We start from the raw sequence: 24,133 nt of genomic DNA, 5'->3' as shown, positions 1-24,133 counted from the left end.
TCTGTGAGCTCGCAATGAGTCGTCGAGCCACGGAGCGGGAGGGGAGGACCGAGCCGGCCTGGAGGATAGGGGGCATAGAGAGTCAAAGGATGCAGAAAGGGAGGAGAGGGAGGGTTGAGGAGGCAGAATCAGGAGATAGGTTGGAGAAGGTTTGAGCAGAGGGAAGAGATGATAGGATGGAAGAGGAGAGAGTAGCGGGGGAGAGAGAGCGAAGGTTGGGACGGCGCGATACCATCCGAGTAGGGGCAGTGTGGGAAGTGTTGGATGAGAGCGAGAGGGAAAAGGATACAAGGTAGTGGTCGGAGACTTGGAGGGGAGTTGCAATGAGGTTAGTGGAAGAACAGCATCTAGTAAAGATGAGGTCGAGCGTATTGCCTGCCTTGTGAGTAGGGGGGGAAGGTGAGAGGGTGAGGTCAAAAGAGGAGAGGAGTGGAAAGAAGGAGGCAGAGAGGAATGAGTCAAAGGTAGACGTGGGGAGGTTAAAGTCGCCCAGAACTGTGAGAGGTGAGCCGTTCTCAGGAAAGGAGCTTATCAAGGCATCAAGCTCATTGATGAACTCTCCGAGGGAACCTGGAGGGCGATAAATGATAAGGATGTTAAGCTTGAAAGGGCTGGTAACTGTGACAGCATGGAATTCAAAGGAGGCGATAGACAGATGGGTAAGGGGAGAAAGAGAGAATGACCACTTGGGAGAGATGAGGATCCCAGTGCCACCACCCCGCTGACCAGAAGCTCTCGGGGTGTGCGAGAACACGTGGGCGGACGAAGACATTTACATTTAACATTTAAGTCATTTAGCAGACGCTCTTATCCAGAGCGACTTACAAATTGGAGAGAGAGCAGTAGGAGTGGCAGTGTTATCTGTGGTGATCCATGTTTCCGTCAGTGCCAAGAAGTCGAGGGACTGGAGGGAGACATAGGCTGAGATGAACTCTGCCTTGTTGGCCGCAGATCGGCAGTTCCAGAGGCTACCGGAGACCTGGAACTCCACGTGGGTCGTGCGCGCTGGGACCACCAGATTAGGGTGGCCGCGGCCACGCGGTGTGGAGCGTTTGTATGGTCTGTGCAGAGAGGAGAGAACAGGGATAGACTGACACATAGTTGACAGGCTACAAAAGAGGCTACGCTAATGCAAAGGAGATTGGAATGACAAGTGGACTACATGTCTCGAATGTTCAGAAAGTTAAGCTTATGTAGCAAGAATCTTATTGACTAAAATGATTAAAATGATACAGTACTGCTGAAGTAGGCTAGCTGGCAGTGGCTGCGTTGTTGACTTTGTAGGCTAGCTGGCAGTGGCTGCGTTGTTGACACTACACTAATCAGGTCGTTCCATTGAGTTTAATAGTTTCTACAGTGCTGCTATTCGGGGGCTAGCTGGCTAGCTAGCAGTGTTGTTTACGTTACGTTGCGTTAAAAGAACGACAATAGCTGGCTAGCTAACCTAGAAAGTCGCTCTAGACTACACAATTATCTTTGATACAAAGACGGCTATGTAGCTAGCTATGTAGCTAGCTACGATCAAACAAATCAAACCGTTGTACTGTAATGAAATGAAGTGAAAATGTGATACTACCTGTGGAGCGAAGCGGAATGCGACCGGGTTGTTGAGTTCTATTCGGAAGACGTTGGCTAGCTGTTGGCTAGCTAGCAGTGTCTCATACGTTAAGGACGACAAATAGCTGGCTAGCTAACCTCGGTAAATTAAGATAATCACTCTAAGACTACACACTCTAAACTACACAATTATCTTGGATACGAAGACAGCAAAGACAGCTATGTATCTAGCTAACACTACACTAATCAAGTCGTTCAGTTGAGTGTAATAGTTTCTACAGTGCTGCTAATCGGTAGATGTTTGCTAGCTGGCTAGCTGCTGGGCAGAGCAGTGAAGACTACGTTAGAACGACGAAATACGATAATTACGCAATTAGCTTTGATACAAAGACGGCTATGTAGCTAGCTAAGAAGAAATTGCTAAGATTAGACAAATCAAACCGTTGTACTATAATGAAATGAATGAAATGTAATGAAAAAGTTATACTACCTGCGGAGCGAAATGCGGATAAGACCGCTCGCTCCAACCCGGAAGTCCCGGAAGACAAGAGGAGAAGAGAAGCCAAGAGGAGAAGAGAAGCCAAGAGGAGAAGAGAATAGAAGTCAAGAGGAGAAGAGAAGACAAGAGGAGAAGAGAATAGAAGCCAAGAGGAGAAGACAAGACAAGAGGAGAAGAGAATAGAAGCCAAGAGGAGAAGAGAAGCCAAGAGGAGAAGAGAATAGAAGCCAAGAGGAGAAGAGAAGCCAAGAGGAGAAGATGCCTTTACCATCTGCCTGAACTAGGGCTCAAACTGTCTTTCACCACGCCACACGTCACAGGTAAACATCAAGAACGTTTTCTCTCTAAGCCATTGGCAGGTTGTGGATGCAGGAAACGAGGCTTGGCTTGGCCTAGTCGTCATGGCACCATAGTCAGCATGGGGTCCAAGAGTGATGAATCAGAAGATTCACAATCATCAATCACCCATCTCACAAAATGGAAGTCCAAAGCCCCAGTTCACATCCAGCAACTTTCAGGTGCAGGACACTAAAAGTATAGTCCTAAAAAAGATACTGTATACCTCCTGTTGTTTATTGAGCAGGACGTTTTAACCAGAAGTTCTTTAACAGTCCTGGTTTGCTGTGACCCAGTAATGTCTAGCACAAATCAAATGAAATGGTGTTATTCACATGCGCCAAATACAACTGGTGTAGACCATTAAATGCAATTTACAACAGGTCTACACTACAGCAGCAACAGTTCTACGTTGTACCAACCACATACTCTGACTGGAGGGGAGAAAACCACAGACCGCAAGCCTTTCCAAGACCCACTTACTCTGTTTCATAAGAATTGGCTCAGATTTGAATGCCAACACTGTGCCAACATTGGCCTATGTAGGCTAGTCTGCAATGGATGCTCCATGTGGTTTCCCTGTTCATTTGTTCTCCTGTGTCATTTAATTTCAGACTTTCTGACTGGAACATATCATCCCGGCTATCTAAACCAATCCAATATTCCTGCTTTGTAGCCTTCTTATGACGTAAGGCTTGGGCCTTTACTCCCTACCACACACAGTCATGCTTAACTACTGATTCAGATACACAATGAGATGATGAAGAAACTAACTAAGAGACACATCAATCATATTTACTAAGCTCTCTGTGTCAGTGGCATCATTTTATTTCTATGACTTGTGTTAGTTCCAATCCCAGTCAAACCCGAACCACTGCCCCAGATACACTTAATGGTGCTGAAAAGAAACATCAATCACGCTAATATAAGCCTTCTGTCTGTGACCTCATTGTATTTCTAGAATCTAAGACAGTAGATGCATTAATAGAAGAAGCCTGTTATATGTTGTTTTATACCAGAGATATCTGGGTCAAGTTTACACTTTGAAAAACCTCATTCAGGTACAGCTGGTTAGAAGGCCAATGTACAGCCTATCTTAGACCGTATCTGTCATTAAGAAAACACATTTATCAAATCAAATCAAATCAAATTTTATTTGTCACATACACATTGTTAGCAGATGTTAATGCGAGTGTAGCGAAATGCTTGTGCTTCTAGTTCCGACAATGCAGTGATAACCAACAAGTAATCTAGCTAACAATTCCAAAACTACTACCTTATAGACACAAGTGTAGGGGGATAAAGAATATGTACATAAAGATATATGAATGAGTGATGGTACAGAGCGGCATAGGCAAGATACAGTAGATGGTATTGAGTGCAGTATATACATATGAGATGAGTATGTAAACAAAGTGGCATAGTTAAAGTGGCTAGTGATACATGTATTACATAAAGATGCAGTAGATGATATAGAGTACAGTATATACATATGAGATGAATAATGTAGGGTATGTAACATTATATTAGGTAGCATTGTTTAAAGTGGCTAGTGATACATTTTACATCATTTCCCATCAATTCCAATTATTAAAGTGGCTGGAGTTGAGTCAGTGTCAATGACAGTGTGTTGGCAGCAGCCACTCAATGTTAGTCTGATGGCCTTGACATAGAAGCTGTTTTTCAGTCTCTCGGTCCCTGCTTTGATGCACCTGTACTGACCCCGCCTTCTGGATGATAGCGGGGTGAACAGGCAGTTGCTCGGGTGGTTGTTGTCCTTGATGATCTTTATGGCCTTCCTGTGACATCGGGTGGTGTAGGTGTCCTGGAGGGCAGGTAGTTTGCCCCCGGTGATGCGTTGTGCAGACCTCACTACCCTCTGGAGAGCCTTACGGTTGTGGGCGGAGCAGTTGCCGTACCAGGCGGTGATACAGCCCGCCAGGATGCTCTCGATTGTGCATCTGTAGAAGTTTGTGAGTGCTTTTGGTGACAAGCCAAATTTCTTCAGCCTCCTGAGATTGAAGAGGCGCTGCTGCGCCTTCTTCACGATGCTGTCTGTGTAGGTGGACCAATTCAGTTTGTCTGTGATGTGTACGCCGAGGAACTTAAAACTCACTACCCTCTCCACTACTGTTCCATCAATGTGGTCTTACTATAGTGTAGTGTACATAGCTAACGCATGGTGTCCTGTCTCAGCCTCCAGTATTTATGCTGCAGTAGTTTGTGTCGGGGGGCTAGGGTCAGTTTGTTATATCTGGAGTACTTCTTCTGTCCTATTCGGTGTCCTGTGTGAATCTAAGTGTGCTCTCTCTAATTCTCTCTTTCTTTCTCTCTCTCGGAGGACCTGAGCCCTAGGACCATGCCTCAGGACTGCCTGACATGATGGCTCCTTGCTGTCCCCAGTCCACCTGGCCGTGCTGCTGCTCCAGTTTCAACTGTTCTGCCTTATGATTATTGGACCATGCTGGTCATTTATGAACATTTGAACATCTTGTCCATGTTCTGTTATAATCTCCACCCGGCACAGCCAGAAGAGGACTGGCCACCCCTCATAGCCTGGTTTCTTCCTAGGTTTTGGCCTTTCTAGGGGGGTGCTTCTACACCTGCATTGCTTGCTGTTTGGGGTTTTAGGCAGGGTTTCTGTACAGCACTTTGAGATATCAGCTGATGTATGAAGGGCTGTATCAATACATTTTATTTTATTTTTCAGCGTCAGGGACTGGGAGACTAGTCAGGATCGAAGGAAAGATGAATGGAGCAAAGTACAGAAAGATCCTTGATAAAAACCTGCTCCAGAGCGCTCAGGACCTCAGCTATATAAATACATTTGATTTGATTTGATTTTGATTTGATCTTGTTGTGGAAAGTTTCCTCTATTTACCAAATCATGAGCGCAAACCACAACACAAGTCAGAGTTAGTTATCAAAGTCCATCTGTAATTATATGAGCTCTATCATAACCCTGTGACACTCAGATAAATTCAGTGTCTCTCAATGAATTCTCTGAGAGCCCCATTACAATGCAACTGAGATCCTTTAATAGCAAAGAACACACATAGTCAGACAGCATAGACAGCATAGACATAATAAATCGTTCAGCTTTGTCTCCTTACTCAAACCCTAGAACCATAAACCAATCCTCCATATCAACAGGCATATATCAAATTGTCATTTAGATACAAACAATTCTAAACACAACCAATCCAGGACAAACTCATGGAGAGGAGAATGATTGCTATAGGTTAAGATAGGGACAACATTAGAGGGAGCATAGAATGATTCCAGACACTGCCATCCTCCTTTCCCCGATGGGAAAAGTAGGGAGTGACTGGCACACAGACACAGTGGAGCAAAAGATATGTTTACACATGATGACACTTTGACCTCTCCCCTTTGACCTCTTGACTTGTTTGGAAAAGTTTATTAGTAACGTTTGGGATTAATTTAGTATGCATTTTGAAGGAGGGAAACTGAGTGGATTATTGACTGAAGCGCGCCAGCTAGTTTTTATGGATATAAAGAAGGACATTATCAAACAAAAGGACCATTTGTAATGTAACTGGGACCTTTTGGAGTGCCAACAGAAGAAGATCTTTAAAGGTAAGGCATTTATTATATCGCTATTTCTGACTTTCGTGTCGCAACTCCCTGGTTGAAAATGATTTTATAGTTTATTTGCGTATTATGATACCTAGCGGCACGCCTTTCCCAAACAGGTTTTAAGGGTGAATGCATCATCTTGTGACAGGTGGCTTCATTCTCACGTAACGTATCACATATGATGTACAACTAGCAGTACAAATGGATTTGTCATACACTGAGAGTCTGAGAGTCAATGCTGTTGACCTCTCTATGGTGATGTTGGCCTCTATATGGTGTTGTTAGCCTCTCTATGGTGATGTTGGACTCGATACATGGTGATGTTGGCCTCTCTATGGTGATGTTGGCCTCTATATGGTGATGCTGGCCTCTATATGGTGATGCTGGCCTCTCTAAGGGAATGCTACCCTCTCTAAGGCGATGCTGGCCCTTCTAAGGTGATGCAGGCCTCTATATGGTGATACTGGGCTCTATATATAATATTGGTCTCTATATAGTCATGTGGGTCTCAATATGGAGATGTAGGTCTCTAAGCTAATGTTTCCTCTAAAAGGTGATGTTGGACTCGAGATATGGTGATGTTGGCCTCTCTATATTGATGTTGGCCTTTGTATGTTGATGCTTGCCTCTCTATGGTGATGCTGGCCTCTATATGGTGATGCTGGCCTCTCTAAGGGAATGCTACCCTCTCTAAGGCGATGCTGGCCCTTCTAAGGTGATGCAGGCCTCTATATGGTGATACTGGGCTCTATATATAATATTGGGCTCTATATAGTCATGTGGGTCTCAATATGGAGATGTAGGTCTCTAAGCTAATGTTTCCTCTAAAAGGTAATGTTGGACTCGAGATATGGTGATGTTGGCCTCTGTATGTTGATGCTTGCCTCTCTATGGTGATGCTGGCCTCTCTATGGTGATTTTCGCATCTCGACTAAGGAGAGGGAACGGAGGATCACCAACCGCCTTTGCCTCTATTGCGGTTCTGCTGGACATTTTGTCATTTCATGTCCAGTAAAAGCCAGAGCTCATCAGTAAGCGGAGGGCTACTGGTGAGCGCTACTACTCAGGTCTCTCCATCAAGATCCTGTACTACCTTGTCGGTCCATCTACGCTGGACCGGTTCGGCTGCTTCCTGCAGTGCCTTGATAGACTCTGGGGCTGAGGGTTGTTTTATGGACGAAGCATGGGCTCGGAAACATGACATTCCTCTCAGACAGTTAGGGAAGCCCACGCCCATGTTCGCCTTAGATGGTAGTCTTCTCCCCAGTATCAGATGTGAGACACTACCTTTAACCCTCACAGTATCTGGTAACCACAGTCAGACCATTTCTTTTTTGATTTTTCGTTCACCTTTTACACCTGTTGTTTTGGGTCATCCCTGGCTAGTATGTCATAATCCTTCTATTAATTGGTCTAGTAATTCTATCCTATCCTGGAACGTTTCTTGTCATGTGAAGTGTTTAATGTCTGCTATCCCTCCTGTTTCTTCTGTCCCCTCTTCTCAGGAGGAACCTGGTGATTTGACAGGAGTGCCGGAGGAATATCATGATCTGCGCACGGTCTTCAGTCGGTCCAGAGCCAACTCCCTTCCTCCTCACCGGTCGTATGATTGTTGTATTGATCTCCTTCCGGGGACCACTCCCCCTTGGGGTAGACTATACTCTCTGTCGGCTCCCGAACGTAAGGCTCTCGAGGATTATTTGTCTGTTTCTCTCGACACCGGTACCGTGGTGCCTTTTTCCTCTCCCGCCGGAGCGGGGTTTTTCTTTGTTAAGAAGAAGGACGGTACTCTGCGCCCCTGCGTGAATTATCGAGGGCTGAATGACATAACGGTTAAGAATCGTTATCCGCTTCCCCTTATGTCGTCAGCCTTCGAAATTCTGCAGGGAGCCAGGTTCTTTACTAAGTTGGACCTTCGTAACGCTTACCATCTCGTGCGCATCAGAGAGGGGGACGAGTGGAAAACGGCGTTTAACACTCCGTTAGGGCATTTTGAATACCGGGTTCTGCCGTTCGGTCTCGCTAATGCTCCAGCTGTCTTTCAGGCATTAGTTAATGATGTACTGAGAGACATGCTGAACATCTTTGTTTTCGTCTACCTTGACGATATCCTGATTTTTTCACCGTCACTCGAGATTCATGTTCAGCACGTTCGACGTGTACTCCAGCGCCTTTTAGAGAATTGTCTCTACGTGAAGGCTGAGAAGTGCGCCTTTCATGTCTCCTCTGTCACATTTCTCGGTTCTGTTATTTCCGCTGAAGGCATTCAGATGGATCCCGCTAAGGTCCAGGCTGTCAGTGATTGGCCCGTTCCTAAGTCACGTGTCGAGTTGCTGCGCTTTCTAGGTTTCGCTAATTTCTATCGGCGTTTCATTCGTAATTTCGGTCAAGTTGCTGCCCCTCTCACAGCTCTTACTTCTGTCAAGACGTGCTTTAAGTGGTCCGGTTCCGCCCAGGGAGCTTTTGATCTCCTCAAGAAGCGTTTTACATCCGCTCCTATCCTTGTTACTCCTGACGTCACTAAACAATTCATTGTCGAGGTTGACGCTTCAGAGGTGGGCGTGGGAGCCATTCTATCCCAGCGCTACCATTCTGACGATAAGGTCCATCCTTGCGCTTATTTTTCTCATCGCCTGTCGCCATCGGAACGCAACTATGATGTGGGTAACCGCGAACTGCTCGCCATCCGCTTAGCCCTAGGCGAATGGCGACAGTGGTTGGAGGGGGCGACCGTTCCTTTTGTCGTTTGGACTGACCATAAGAACCTTGAGTACATCCGTTCTGCCAAACGACTTAATGCACGTCAAGCTCGTTGGGCGTTGTTTTTCGCTCGTTTCGAGTTCGTGATTTCTTATCGCCCGGGTAATAAGAACACCAAGCCTGATGCCTTATCCCGTCTCTTTAGTTCTTCTGTGGCTTCTACCGACCCCGAGGGTATTCTCCCTGAAGGACGTGTTGTCGGGTTGACTGTCTGGGGAATTGAGAGACAGGTAAAGCAAGCACTCACTCACACTGCGTCGCCGCGCGCTTGTCCTAGTAACCTTCTTTTCGTTCCTGTCTCTACTCGTCTGGCTGTTCTTCAGTGGGCTCACTCTGCCAAGTTAGCTGGCCACCCCGGCGTTCGGGGTACGCTTGCTTCTATTCGCCAGCGGTTTTGGTGGCCTACTAAGGAGCGTGACACTGCTTGTTCGGACTGCGCGCAGACTAAGTCAGGTAACTCTCCTCCTGCCGGTCGTCTCAGACCGCTTCCCATTCCTTCTCGACCATGGTCTCACATCGCCTTAGACTTTATTACCGGTCTGCCTTCGTCTGCGGGGAAGACTGTGATTCTTATGGTTGTCGATAGGTTCTCTAAGGCGGCACATTTCATTCCCCTCGCTAAGCTTCCTTCCGCTAAGGAGACGGCACAAATCATCATTGAGAATGTATTCAGAATTCATGGCCTCCCGTTAGACGCCGTTTCAGACAGAGGCCCGCAATTCACGTCACAGTTTTGGAGGGAGTTCTGTCGTTTGATTGGTGCTTCCGTCAGTCTCTCTTCCGGTTTTCATCCCCAGTCTAACGGTCAAGCAGAAAGGGCCAATCAGACGATTGGTCGCATATTACGCAGCCTTTCTTTTCGAAACCCTGCGTCTTGGGCAGAACAGCTCCCCTGGGCAGAATACGCTCACAACTCGCTTCCTTCGTCTGCTACCGGGCTATCTCCGTTTCAGAGTAGTCTGGGGTACCAGCCTCCTCTGTTCTCATCCCAGCTCGCCGAGTCCAGCGTTCCCTCCGCTCAGGCTTTTGTCCAACGTTGTGAGCGCACCTGGAGGAGGGTCAGGTCTGCACTTTGCCGTTACAGGGTGCAGACTGTGAGAGCCGCCAATAAACGTAGGATTAAGAGTCCTAGGTATTGTCGCGGTCAGAGAGTGTGGCTTTCCACTCGTAACCTTCCCCTTACGACAGCTTCTCGCAAGTTGACTCCGCGGTTCATTGGTCCGTTCCGTGTCTCTCAGGTCGTCAATCCTGTCGCTGTGCGACTGCTTCTTCCGCAACATCTTCGTCGCGTCCACCCTGTCTTCCATGTCTCCTGTGTCAAACCTTTTCTTCGCGCCCCCGTTCGTCTCCCCCCCCCGTCCTTGTCGAGGGCGCACCTATTTACAAGGTACGGAGGATCATGGACATGCGTTCTCGGGGACGTGGTCACCAGTACTTAGTGGATTGGGAGGGTTACGGTCCTGAGGAGAGGAGTTGGGTTCCATCTCGGGACGTGCTGGACCGTTCGTTGATTGATGATTTCCTCCATTGCCGCCAGGGTTCCTCCTCGAGTGCGCCAGGAGGCGCTCGGTGAGTGGGGGGGTACTGTCATGTTTTGTCATTTATTATCATGTCTTGTCTCTGTGCTTCCCTTCTATTCGTTTTCCTCTGCTGGTCTTATTAGGTTCTTTCCCTCTTTCTATCCCTCTCCCCCTCCCTCTCTCCCTCTCTCGCTCTCTCTCTCTATCGTTCCGTTCCTGCTCCCAGCTGTTCCTCATTCTCCTAACTACCTCATTTACTCTTTTCACACCTGTCCCCTATTTTGCCCTCTGATTAGAGTCCCTATTTCTCCCTCTGTTTTCCGCTTCTGTCCTTGTCGGATCCTTGTATGATGTTCGCTGTTCTGTGTCCTTGTTCCGCCCTGTCGTGTTTTGCCTTCTTCAGATGCTGCGTGTGAGCAGGTGTCATTGTCAGCTACGGCCGATGCCTTCCCGAGGCGACCTGCAGTCTGTGGTCGCGTCTCCAGTCATTCCTCTCTACTGACGAGTGGATTTCAGTTTTCCTGTGTTTGCTTTCACCTAGATAATATCCAGGATTATTGCTTTTGTCTATACTGGAATAAAGACTCTGTTTTCGTTAAGTCGCTTTTGGGTCCTCATTCACCTGCATAACATCTATATAGTGATTTAGCTCTCTAAATGGTGATGCTGGCCTCTATATAGTGACGTTGGCCTCTATATGTTGATGTTGGCCTCTATATGGTGATGTTGGCCTCTATATGGTGACGTTGTCCTCTATATGGTGACATTGGCCTCTATATGGTGATGTTGGCCTCTATATGGTGACGTTGTCCTCTATATGGTGACGTTGTCCTCTATATGGTGACATTGGCCTCTATATGGTGACATTGGCCTCTATATGGTGACATTGGCCTCTATATGGTGATGTTGGCCTCTATATGGTGACGTTGTCCTCTATACGGTGACATTGGCCTCTATATGGTGATGTTGGCCTCTATATGTTGATGTTGGCCTCTATATGGTGATGTTGGCCTCTATATGGTGACGTTGTCCTCTATATAGTGATGTTGGCCTCTATATGGTGATGTTGGCCTCTATATGGTAATGTTGGCCTCTATATGGTGACGTTGGCCTCTATATGGTGATGTTGTCCTCTATATGGTGACGTTGCCCTCTATATGGTGATGTTGGCCTCTATATGGTAATGTTGGCCTCTATATGGTGATGTTGGCCTCTATATGGTGATGTTGTCCTCTATATGGTGACGTTGCCCTCTATATGGTGATGTTGGCCTCTGTATGGTGATGAAGACCAGGTTGGAGTTGTCTCCAGGCCTTGGGTGGGCAGAAAGCAGAGAGAGGATAGTTACTCAGCCATCCATGTGACAGAGTGCAGCTGTTCTGTAATAGCACACAGTGTTGGTGGTGACTAAGAGGAGATCCCTCTAATTTATTTAGCTCTTCTGATATTTTGGACATGAACTATCCCCTTCCATTAAGGAGATCTAGTCTCTCTGGCTGGGTAACAAATAATTGTAAACTACTGTAAATCTAATCTTACATTTTCCTTTCACATTATTGCTTCCGTTTGTTGTGTGGGGCCTGTGTGACAAATGTGAATTGTAAAGTTAAATGGTACCAATACATTTCTGTCAAATCTCCATCATAACATACTGTATAGCCTAACTAAATTGTCCTTAACCGTAACCATTGCATGTATGTTTCCCTCTCTAAACCACATGTACTTCAACAACAATCACCATGGCTCCATTCTTCAAATCTATTTTGCAGCATGTTGTTTTGATATTTCTCGTGCTGCACGTGTTCAGACACAATGATGAATGAGTGTGCATGGTATTGATACAAAACTATGTCTGCCAGTACAAACCGTTGAGAGACAGAGGGAAGAGAGAGAGAGAGAGAGAGAGAGAGAGAGAGAGAGAGAGAGAGAGAGAGAGAGAGAGAGAGAGAGAGAGAGGGAGAGAGAGACAGAGAGACAGAGACAGAGAGAGAGAGACAGAGAGAGAGACAGAGAGAGAGAGAGACAGAGTGAGAGAGAGACAGAGAGAGAGACAGAGTGAGAGAGACAGAGAGAGAGAGACAGAGAGAGAGACAGAGAGAGAGACAGAGAGAGAGAGAGACAGAGAGAGAGAGACAGAGAGACAGAGAGAGACAGAGAGAGACAGAGAGAGACAGAGAGAGAGACAGAGAGAGACAGAGAGAGACAGCGAGAGACACAGAGAGAGAGACAGAAAGACAGAGCGATTACACAGTAATCAGGCCAGTAAACTAGCCACAGTTAAAAGTTTCCACTTTCAACATACCTCAGAGAATCTCAGTGTGAAGTGAAGAAGAGAAGAAGAGACACGGGAATAGAACAACACAGGAGGCTATGCATGCGTCTTCAAACACGTGTCCAAACGGACTTCCCATCCAAAGCAAGTAAAAGAAGTAGAGAAGTTCCCATGATACAAGCAACAGAAGTTGGGATTGATGTTGAGAGGTTTTTAAATGGGTTGTTCGCAGACTACCAATGGCACTCGCCGGTCTCAGGGGTGTGTTTTATCAGACGACATTCTGTCTCATTGGCTGGAGGCCTCTTTTAGAGGCCTCCAGCCAGGTTGGGCCACTGTCAGGGCTCTGGCCTCTAGTGATAGCACTGTTTCATTTAACTTTGTCTTCCTCAATAATGACAATTAAAGAGACTCGAATCATGAGAATGAATGGCTTTCTGCCTAAATGTAGCTCTGTTTAATGGCTGCATGTGGCCTTTAGTGCCTCATTTCAAAGGTTAAACCATTCATTCACTCACTCAGGGCCAGATCCCTGCTGACCAAAAGAGCAGCTGAGGGTATTAGTCAAGATAGCAGGTAGGAATCACTATACATTATCTCTGGAGTTTACAAGATGTATTAGGCATGCCATTGACCTGCTGAGGAGTGACGGACTCCATCCTAGCTGGAGGGGTGCTCTCATCTTATCTGCCAACATAGACAGGGCTCTAACTCCTCTAGCTCCACAATGAAATAGGGTGCAGGCCAGGCAGCAGGCTATTAGCCAGCCTGCCAGCATAGTGGAGTCTGCCACTAGCATAGTTAGTGTAGTCAGCTTAGCTATCACCATTGAGACCGTGTCTGTGCCTCGACCTGGGTTGGGCAAAACTAAACATGGCGGTGTTTGCCTTAGCAATCTCACTAGGATAAAGACCACCTCCATTCCTGTCATTACTGAAAGAGATCATGATACCTCACATCTCAAAATAGGGCTACTTAATGTTAGATCCCTTACTTCAAAGGCAATTATAGTCAATGAACTAATCACTGATCATAATCTTGATGTGATTGGCCTGACTGAAACATGGCTTAAGCCTGATGAATTTACTGTGTTAAATGAGGCCTCACCTCCTGGCTACACTAGTGACCATATCCCCCCGTGCATCCCGCAAAGGCGGAGGTGTTGCTAACATTTACGATAGCAAATTTCAATTTACAAAAAGAAAATGACGTTTTCGTCTTTTGAGCTTCTAGTCATGAAATCTATGCAGCCTACTCAATCACTTTTTATAGCTACTGTTTACAGGCCTCCTGGGCCATATACAGCGTTTCTCACTGAGTTCCCTGAATTCCTATCAGACCTTGTAGTCATTGCAGATAATATTCTAATCTTTGGTGACTTTAATATTCACATGGAAAAGTCCACAGACCCACTCCAAAAGGCTTTTGGAGCCATCATCGACTCAGTGGGTTTTGTCCAACATGTCTCTGGACCCACTCACTCTCACAGTCATACGCTGGACCTAGTTTTGTCCCATGGAATAAATGTTGTGGATCTTAATGTTTTCCTCATAATCCTGGACTATCAGACCACCATTTTATTACGTTTGCAATTGCAACAAATAATCTGCTCAGACCCCAACCAAGGAACATCAAAAGTCGTGCTATAAATTCACAGACAACACAAAGATTCCTTGATGCCCTTCCAGACTCCCTCTGCCTACCCAAGGACGCCAGAGGACAAAAATCCGTTAACCACCTAACTGAGGATCTCAATTTAACCTTGCGCAATACCTAGATGCAGTTGCACCCCTAAAAACTAAAAAAATGTCTCATAAGAAACTAGCTCCATGGTACACAGAAAATACCCGAGCTCTGAAGCAAGCTTCCAGAAAATTGGAACGGAAATGGCGCCACACCAAACTGGAAGTCTTCCGACTAGCTTGGAAGGATGGTACCGTGCAGTACCGAAGAGCCCTTACTGCTGCTCGATCGTCCTATTTTTCTAACTTAATTGAGGAAAATAAGAACAATCCGAAATTCCTTTTTGATACTGTGGCAAAGCTAACTAAAAAGCAGCATTCCCCAAGAGGATGACTTGCACTTTAGCAGTGATAAATTCATGAACTTCTTTGAGGAAAAGATTATGATTATTAGAAAGCAAATTACGGACTCCTCTTTAAACCTGCGTATTCCTCCAAACCTCAGTTGTCCTGAGTCTGCACAACTCTGCCAGGACCTAGGATCAAGAGAGACGCTCAAGTGTTTTAGTACTATATCTCTTGACACAATGATGAAAATAATCATGGCCTCTAAACCTTCAAGCTGTATACTGGACCCTATTCCAACTAAACTACTGAAAGAGCTGCTTCCTGTGCTTGGCCCTCCTATGTTGAACATAATAAACGGCTCTCTATCCACTGGATGTGTACCAAACTCACTAAAAGTGGCAGTAATAAAGCCTCTCTTGAAAAAGCCAAACCTTGACCCAGAAAATATAAAAAACTATCGGCCTATATCAAATCTTCCATTCCTCTCAAAGATTTTAGAGAAGGCTGTTGCGCAGCAACTCACTGCCTTCCTGAAGACAAACAATGTATACGAAATGCTTCAGTCTGGTTTTAGACCCCATCATAGCACTGAGACGGCACTTGTGAAGGTGGTAAATGACATTTTGATGGCATCGGACCGAGCTCTGCATCTGTCCTCGTGCTCCTAGACCTTAGTGCTGCTTTTGATACCATCGATCACCACATTCTTTTGGAGAGATTGGAAACCCAAATTGGTCTACACGGACATGTTCTGGCCTGGTTTAGGTCTTATCTGTCGGAAAGATATCAGTTTGTCTCTGTGAATGGTTTGTCCTCTGACAAATCAACTGTACATTTCGGTGTTCCTCAAGGTTCTGTTTTAGGACCACTATTGTTTTCACTATATATTTTACCTCTTGGGGATGTTATTCGAAAACATAATGTAAACTTTCACTGCTATGCGGATGACACACAGCTGTACATTTCAATGAAACACGGTGAAGCACCAAAATTGCCCTCGCTAGAAGCATGTGTTTCAGACATAAGGAAGTGGATGGCTGCAAACTTTCTACTATTAAACTCGGACAAAACAGAGATGCTTGTTCTAGGTCCCAAGAAACAAAGAGATCTTCTGTTGAATCTGACAATTAATCTTAATGGTTGTACAGTCGTCTCAAATAAAACTGTGAAGGACCTCGGCGTTACTCTGGACCCTGATCTCTCTTTTGAAGAACATATCAAGACCATTTCGAGGACAGCTTTTTTCCATCTACGTAACATTGCAAAAATCAGAAACTTTCTGTCCAAAAATGATGCAGAAAAATTAATCCATGCTTTTGTCACTTCTAGGTTAGACTACTGCAATGCTCTATTTTCCGGCTACCCGGATAAAGCACTAAATAAACTTCAGTTAGTGCTAAATACGGCTGCTAGAATCCTGACTAGAACCAAAAAATTTGATCATATTACTCCAGTGCTAGCCTCTCTACACTGGCTTCCTGTCAAAGCAAGGGCTGATTTCAAGGTTTTACTGCTAACCTACAAAGCATTACATGGGCTTGCTCCTACCTACCTCTCTGATTTGGTCCTGCCGTACATACCTATACGTACGCTACGGTCACAAGACGCAGGCCTCCTAATTGTCCCTAGAATTTCTAAGCAAACAGCTGGAGGCAGGGCTTTCTCCTATAGAGCTCCATTTTTATGGAACGGTCTGCCTACCCATGTCAGAGACGCAAACTCGGTCTCAACCTTTAAGTCTTTACTGAAGACTCATCTCTTCAGTGGGTCATATGATTGAGTGTAGTCTGGCCCAGGAGTGGGAAGGTGAACGGAAAGGCTCTGGAGCAACGAACCGCCCTTGCTGTCTCTGCCTGGCCGGTTCCCTTTTTCCACTGGGATTCTCTGCCTCTAACCCTGTTACGGGGGCTGAGTCACTGGCTTGCTGGGGCTCTCTCGTGCCGTCCCTGGGGGGGGGTGCGTCACCTGGGTGGGTTGATTCACTGTTGTGGTCGGCCTGTCTGGGTTTCCCCCCCCCCCCCTTTGGGTTGTACCGTGTCGGAGATCTTTGTGGGCTATACTCGGCCTTGTCTCAGGATGGTAGTTGGTGGTTGTAGATTTCCCTCTAGTGGTGTGGGGGCTGTGCTTTGGCAAAGTGGGTGGGGTTATATCCTTCCTGTTTGGCCCTGTCCGGGGGTGTCCTCGGATGGGGCCACAGTGTCTCCTGACCCCTCCTGTCTCAGCCTCCAGTATTTATGCTGCAGTAGTTTATGTGTCGGGGGGCTAGGGTCAGTTTGTTTATCTGGAGTACTTCTCCTGTCCTATTCGGTGTCCTGTGTAAATCTAAGTGTGCGTTCTCTAATTCTCTCCTTCTCTCCTTCTTTCTCTCTCTCGGAGGACCTGAGCCCTAGAACCATGCCCCAGGACTACCTGACATGATGACTCCTTGCTGTCCCCAGTCCACCTGGCCATGCTGCTGCTCCAGTTTCAACTGGCCTGGGCCCTAGGACCATGTCCCAGGACTACCTGACATGAGGACTCCTTGCTGTCCCCAGTCCACCTGGCCATGCTCCTGCTCCAGTTTCAACTGTTCTGCCTTACTATTATTCAACCATGCTGGTCATTTATGAACATTTGAACATCTTGGCCACGTTCTGTTATAATCTCCACCCGGCACAGCCAGAAGAGGACTGGCCACCCCACATATGCTCTCTCTAATTCTCTCTTTCTTTCTCTCTCTCGGAGGACCTGAGCCCTAGGACCGTGCCCCAGGACTACCTGACATGATGGCTCCTTGCTGTCCCCAGTCCACCTGACTGTGCTGCTGCTCCAGTTTCAACTGTTCTGCCTTATTATTATTTGACCATGCTGGTCATTTATGAACATTTGAACATCTTGGTCATTTTCTGTTATAATCTCTACCCGGCACAGCCAGAAGAGGACTGGCCACCCCACATAGCCCGGTTCCTCTCTAGGTTTCTTCCTAGGTTTTGGCCTTTCTAGGGAGTTTTTCCTAGCCACCGTGCTTTTACACCTGCATTGTTTGCTGTTTGGGGTTTTAGGCTGGGTTTCTGTACAGCACTTTGAGATATCAGCTGATGTACGAAGGGCTATATAAATAAATTTGATTTGATTGAGAAGTGATGAGCCTACTAATGGACTAAAAACAACGCTCAAGGGAGGATCTCTTGAGTTTGAAAGCACTTTGTTTCGTCCAGTAGTAGCCTAGTCTGCAAAAGTCTGAAAAACTAGCAGTGAAAAACTAGCAGTGAAAAACTAGCAGTGAAAAACTAGCCTAGCTGGAATGTCTGGAAAAGTAGCAGGAAAGTCCTGAAATGTAGTTCTGGGTGTGAAGGGTTTGTGTGTTTTCGACCAACTTGAACACCCTATGGATTTCTTCATCTGAAGCCTTGACTGACAGGCAGGATGAACATGTCAACCTCAACCTGTATATCTACATAGTGTCATATTGGTCTAGAACATTCTCTCCACTCTATCCCCTAGGACACATCTTACCTCAGAGGCTTAATCTGGCATGGGCGGTAGGCCGTAAAACATGAAAACTAGTAGTCTGGGTCTGGATACCTACAGTAATACTCCACAGGTGTGGGGGATTTCTTTACAGTAGTCTGATACCTACAGTAATACTCCACAGGTGTGGGGGATTCTTTACAGTAGTCTGATACCTACAGTAATACTCCACAGGTGTAGGGGATTTCTTTACAGTAGTCTGATACCTACAGTAATACTCCACAGATTTACATTTACATTTAAGTCATTTACAGATGTGGGGGGATTCTTTATAGTAGTCTGATACCTACAGTAATACTCCACAGGTGTAGGGGGTTTCTTTACAGTAGTCTGATACCTACGGTAATACTCCACAGGTGTAGGGGGTTTCTTTACAGTAGTCTGATACCTACAGTAATACTCCACAGGTGTAGGGGGTTTCTTTACAGTAGTCTGATACCTACAGTAATACTCCACAGATTTACATTTACATTTAAGTCATTTACAGATGTGGGGGGATTCTTTACAGTAGTCTGATACCTACAGTAATACTCCACAGGTGTAGGGGGTTTCTTTACAGTAGTCTGATACCTACAGTAATACTCCACAGGTGTGGTTTTTTTCTTCCTTACAGGCATCTACCACACATTAGCAACATACCAAACAGTTGAAGAAGAAGAGCCCTTTGAATGGTTTGTGACTCAATTTGTTTTGTAAGCAAAATAAGGCTGGGATTCATTAAAACATGACCATGAAGCCTGCACACAAAAATATATTTTTAAAGGTAATTTCCGACAGAGATCACATCCACAAATGGCCAACTGTGGTTTATCTCCACGATCATCAATAATCAACAGTCTATATTCTCTCCAACAGAAAAGTCATGTTTTCACATTCATCTGACACTCAAACATACCCCACTTAGGAGCATGGTGAGGAGTCATATTAGGACCTGTTTTCACATTCATCTGACACTCAAACACACCCCACTTAGGAGCATTGTCATGTTTGTCATTTATTATCTTGTCTTGTCCCTGTGCTTCCCATTCTATTCGTTTCCCTCTGCTGGTCTTATTTGGTTCTTTCCCTCCTTCTAGCCCTCTCTCTCCCCCTCCCTCTCTCACTCTCTCGCTCTCTCTTCTCTCTATCGTTCCGTTCCTGCTCCCAGCTGTTCCTATTCCCCTAATCATCATTTAGTCTTCCCACACCTGTTCCCGATCCTTTCCCCTGATTAGAGTCCCTATTTATTCCTTTGTGTTCCGTTCCTGTGCCGTCAGTTCCTTGTTTTGTATTCCATGCTGTGATTGCGTTTCGCCCTGTCCTGTCGTGTTTTTTGCCGTGATTGTGTATCACCCTGTCCTGTCGTGTTTTGTGCCTTCTTCAGACGCTGCGTGTGAGCAGGTGTCTCAGTCGACTACGGCCTGCGCCTACCCGAAGCGACCTGCAGTCTGTGGCCGCTTCTCCAGTTGTTTTCTCCTCTACAAATCTAGAGGATTTCAGTTATTCCGTTTTGAACATTAATAAACTCTGTTTCTGTTAAGTCGCGTTTGGGTCCTCGTTCACCTGCATGACAGAAGGAACTGACCAAGGAATGGACCCAGCGACTTCAGACGCTCGTTACACTGCCGTCGAGATCCAAGGAGCCATGCTCGGCAGACACGAGCAGGAATTGTCCGCTGCTCGCCATGCCGTGGAGAACCTGGCCGCTCAGGTTTCCGACCTCTCTGGACAGTTCCAGAGTCTACGTCTCGTGCCACCTGTTACTTCCTGGCCTGCCGAGCCTCCAGAACCTAGGGTTAATAACCCACCTTGCTACTCCGGGCAGCCCACTGAGTGCCGCTCCTTTCTCACGCAGTGTGAGATTGTGTTCTCTCTCCAACCCAACACATACTCTAGAGAGAGAGCTCGGGTTGCTTACGTCATTTCACTCCTTACTGGCCGGGCTCGAGAATGGGGCACAGCTATCTGGGAGGCAAGGGCTGATTGCTCTATCAAATTCCAGAACTTTAAAGAGGAGATGATTCGGGTTTTTGACCGTTCAGTTTTTGGTGGGGAGGCTTCTAGGGCCCTGGCTTCCTTATGCCAAGGTGAACGGTCCATAACGGATTATTCGATTGAGTTTCGCACTCTTGCTGCCTCTAGTGAGTGGAACGAGCCGGCGCTGCTCGCTCGTTTTCTGGAGGGACTCCACGCAGTGGTTAAGGATGAGATTCTCTCCCGGGAGGTTCCTTCAGATGTGGACTCTTTGATTGCTCTCGCCATCCGCATAGAACGACGGGTAGATCTTCGTCACCGGGCTCGTGGAAGAGAGCTCGCATCAACGGTGTTTCCCTGCTCCGCATCGCAACCATCCCCCTCCTCTGGCTTTGAGACTGAGCCCATGCAGCTGGGAGGGATTCGCATCTCGAATAAGGAGAGGAACGGAGGATCACCAACCGCCTGTGCCTCTATTGCGGAGTTGCTGGACATTTTGTTAATTCATGTCCAGTAAGAGGCCAGAGCCCATCAGTAAGCGGAGGGCTACTGGTGAGCGCTACTACTCAGTCCTCTTCATCTAGATCTTGTACTACTATGTCGGTCCATCTACGCTGGACCGGTTCGGGTGCTACATGCAGTGCCTTGATTGACTCTGGGGCTGAGGGTTGTTTCATGGACGAAGCATGGGTTCGGAAACATAACATTCCTTTCAGACCGTTAGACAAGCCTACGCCCATGTTTGCCTTAGATGGTAGTCATCTTCCCAGTATCAAATTTGAGACACTACCTTTAACTCTCACAGTATCTGGTAACCACAGTGAGACTATTTCTTTTTTGATTTTCCGTTCACCGTTTACACCTGTTGTTTTGGGTCATCCCTGGCTAGTATGTCATAATCCTTCTATTAATTGGTCTAGTAATTCTATCCTATCCTGGAACGTTTCTTGTCATGTGAAGTGTTTAATGTCTGCCATCCCTCCCGTTTCTTCTCTCCCTACTTCTCAGGAGGAACCTGGCGATTTGACAGGAGTGCCGGAGGAATATCATGATCTGCGCACGGTCTTCAGTCGGTCCCGAGCCAACTCCCTTCCTCCTCACCGGTCGTATGATTGTAGTATTGATCTCCTTCCAGGGACCACGCCTCCTCGAGGTAGACTATACTCTCTGTCGGCTCCCGAACGTAAGGCTCTCGAGGATTATTTGTCTGTGTCTCTTGACGCCGGTACCATAGTGCCTTCTTCTTCTCCGGCCGGGCGGGGTTCTTTTTGTTAAGAAGAAGGACGGTACTCTGCGCCCCTGCGTGGATTATCGAGGGCTGAATGACATAACGGTTAAGAATCGTTATCCGCTTCCCCTTATGTCATCAGCCTTCGAGATTCTGCAGGGAGCCAGGTGCTTTACTAAGTTGGACCTTCGTAACGCTTACCATCTCGTGCGCATCAGAGAGGGGACAGTGGAAACGGCGTTTAACACTCCGTTAGGGCATTTTGAGTACCGGGTTCTGCCGTTCGGTCTCGCCAATGCGCCAGCTGTTTTTCAGGCATTAGTTAATGATGTTCTGAGAGACATGCTGAACATTTTTGTTTTTGTCTATCTTGACGATATCCTGATTTTTTCTCCGTCACTCGAGATTCATGTTCAGCACGTTCGACGTGTTCTACAGCGCCTTTTAGAGAATTGTCTCTACGTAAAGGCTGAGAAGTGCTCTTTTCATGTCTCCTCCGTTACTTTTCTCGGTTCCGTTATTTCCGCTGAAGGCATTCAGATGGATTCCGCTAAGGTCCAAGCTGTCAGTGATTGGCCCGTTCCAAGGTCACGTGTCGAGTTGCAGCGCTTTTAGGTTTCGCTAATTTCTATCGGCGTTTCATTCGTAATTTCGGTCAAGTTGCTGCCCCTCTCACAGCTCTTACTTCTGTCAAGACGTGTTTTAAGTGGTCCGGTTCCGCCCAGGGAGCTTTTGATCTTCTAAAGAACGTTTTACGTCCGCTCCTATCCTCGTTACTCCTGACGTCACTAGACAATTTATTGTCGAGGTTGGCGCTTCAGAGGTAGGCGTGGGAGCCATTCTATCCCAGCGCTTCCAGTCTGACGATAAGGTTCATCCTTGCGCTTATTTTCTCATCGCCTGTCGCCATCTGAGCGCAACTATGATGTGGGTAACCGTGAACTGCTCGCCATCCGCTTAGCCCTAGGCGAATGGCGACAGTGGTTGGAGGGGCGACCGTTCCTTTTGTCGTTTGGACAGACCATAAGAACCTTGAGTACATCCGTTCTGCCAAACGACTTAATGCCCGTCAAGCTCGTTGGGCGTTGTTTTTCGCTCGTTTCGAGTTTGTGATTTCTTACCGTCCGGGTAGCAAGAACACCAAGCCTGATGCCTTATCCCGTCTGTTTAGTTCTTCTGTGGCTTCTACTGATCTCGAGGGGATTCTTCCTTATGGGCGTGTTGTCGGGTTGACAGTCTGGGGAATTGAAAGACAGGTTAAGCAAGCACTCACGCACACTGCGTCGCCGCGCGCTTGTCCTAGTAACCTCCTTTTCGTTCCTGTTTCCACTCGTCTGGCTGTTCTTCAGTGGGCTCACTCTGCCAAGTTAGCTGGTCATCCCGGTGTTCGAGGCACTCTTGCGTCTATTCGCCAGCGCTTTTGGTGGCCGACTCAGGAGCGTGACACGCGCCGTTTCGTGGCTGCGTGTTCAGACTGCGCGCAGAAGAAGTCTGGTAATTTTTTTCTGCTTCTGCTCCTGGTCTTGCTGGGTCTCAGTCTGTTCCCTGCCATCGCATCTCTCCTGTTCTTGTCCCTGCCCTTGCTGTGTCTCAGTCTGTCCCTAGTTCTCATTTTTTTTTTTAGAGTAGTACCCTAGTTTCCCTTTTTATCGTTTTTCGTTACGGTCCTGAGGAGAGGAGTTGGGTTCTTTCTCGGGACGTGCTGGACCGTTTGATCTATGATTTCCTCCGTTGCCGCCAGTGTTCCTCCTCGAGAGCGCCAGGAGGCGCTCGGTGAGTGGGGGTACTGTCATGTTTGTCATTTATTATCTTGTCTTGTCCCTGTGCTTCCCATTCTATTCGTTTCCCTCTGCTGGTCTTATTTGGTTCTTTCCCTCCTTCTAGCCCTCTCTCTCCCCCTCCCTCTCTCACTCTCTCGCTCTCTCTTCTCTCTATCGTTCCGTTCCTGCTCCCAGCTGTTCCTATTCCCCTAATCATCATTTAGTCTTCCCACACCTGTTCCCGATCCTTTCCCCTGATTAGAGTCCCTATTTATTCCTTTGTGTTCCGTTCCTGTGCCGTCAGTTCCTTGTTTTGTATTCCATGCTGTGATTGCGTTTCGCCCTGTCCTGTCGTGTTTTTTGCCGTGATTGTGTATCACCCTGTCCTGTCGTGTTTTGTGCCTTCTTCAGACGCTGCGTGTGAGCAGGTGTCTCAGTCGACTACGGCCTGCGCCTACCCGAAGCGACCTGCAGTCTGTGGCCGCTTCTCCAGTTGTTTTCTCCTCTACAAATCTAGAGGATTTCAGTTATTCCGTTTTGAACATTAATAAACTCTGTTTCTGTTAAGTCGCGTTTGGGTCCTCGTTCACCTGCATGACAAGCATGGTGAGGAGTCATATTAGGACCTGTTTTCACATTCATCTGACACTCAAACACACCCCACTTAGGAGCATGGTGAGGAGTCATATTAGGACCTGTTTTCACATTCATCTGACACTCAAACACACCCCACTTAGGAGCATGGTGAGGAGTCATATTAGGACCTGTTTTCACATTCATCTGACACTCAAACATACCCCACTTAGGAGCATGGTGAGGAGTCATATTAGGACCTGTTTTCACATTCATCTGACACTCAAACACACCCCACTTAGGAGCATGGTGAGGAGTCATATTAGGACCTGTTTTCACATTCATCTGACACTCAAACATACCCCACTTAGGAGCATGGTGAGGAGTCATATTAGGACCTGTTTTCACATTCATCTGACACTCAAACATACCCCACTTAGGAGCATGGTGAGGAGTCATATTAGGACCTGTTTTCACATTCATCTGACACTCAAACATACCCCACTTAGGAGCATGGTGAGGAGTCATATTAGGA

The sequence above is a fragment of the Oncorhynchus gorbuscha genome, linkage group LG06, assembly GCF_021184085.1.
Source record: "Oncorhynchus gorbuscha isolate QuinsamMale2020 ecotype Even-year linkage group LG06, OgorEven_v1.0, whole genome shotgun sequence".
In the NCBI taxonomy this organism is placed as follows: domain Eukaryota; kingdom Metazoa; phylum Chordata; class Actinopteri; order Salmoniformes; family Salmonidae; genus Oncorhynchus; species Oncorhynchus gorbuscha.
The sequence above is the reverse complement of the archived record's forward strand: the minus strand, read 5'-3'. Positions refer to the sequence as shown.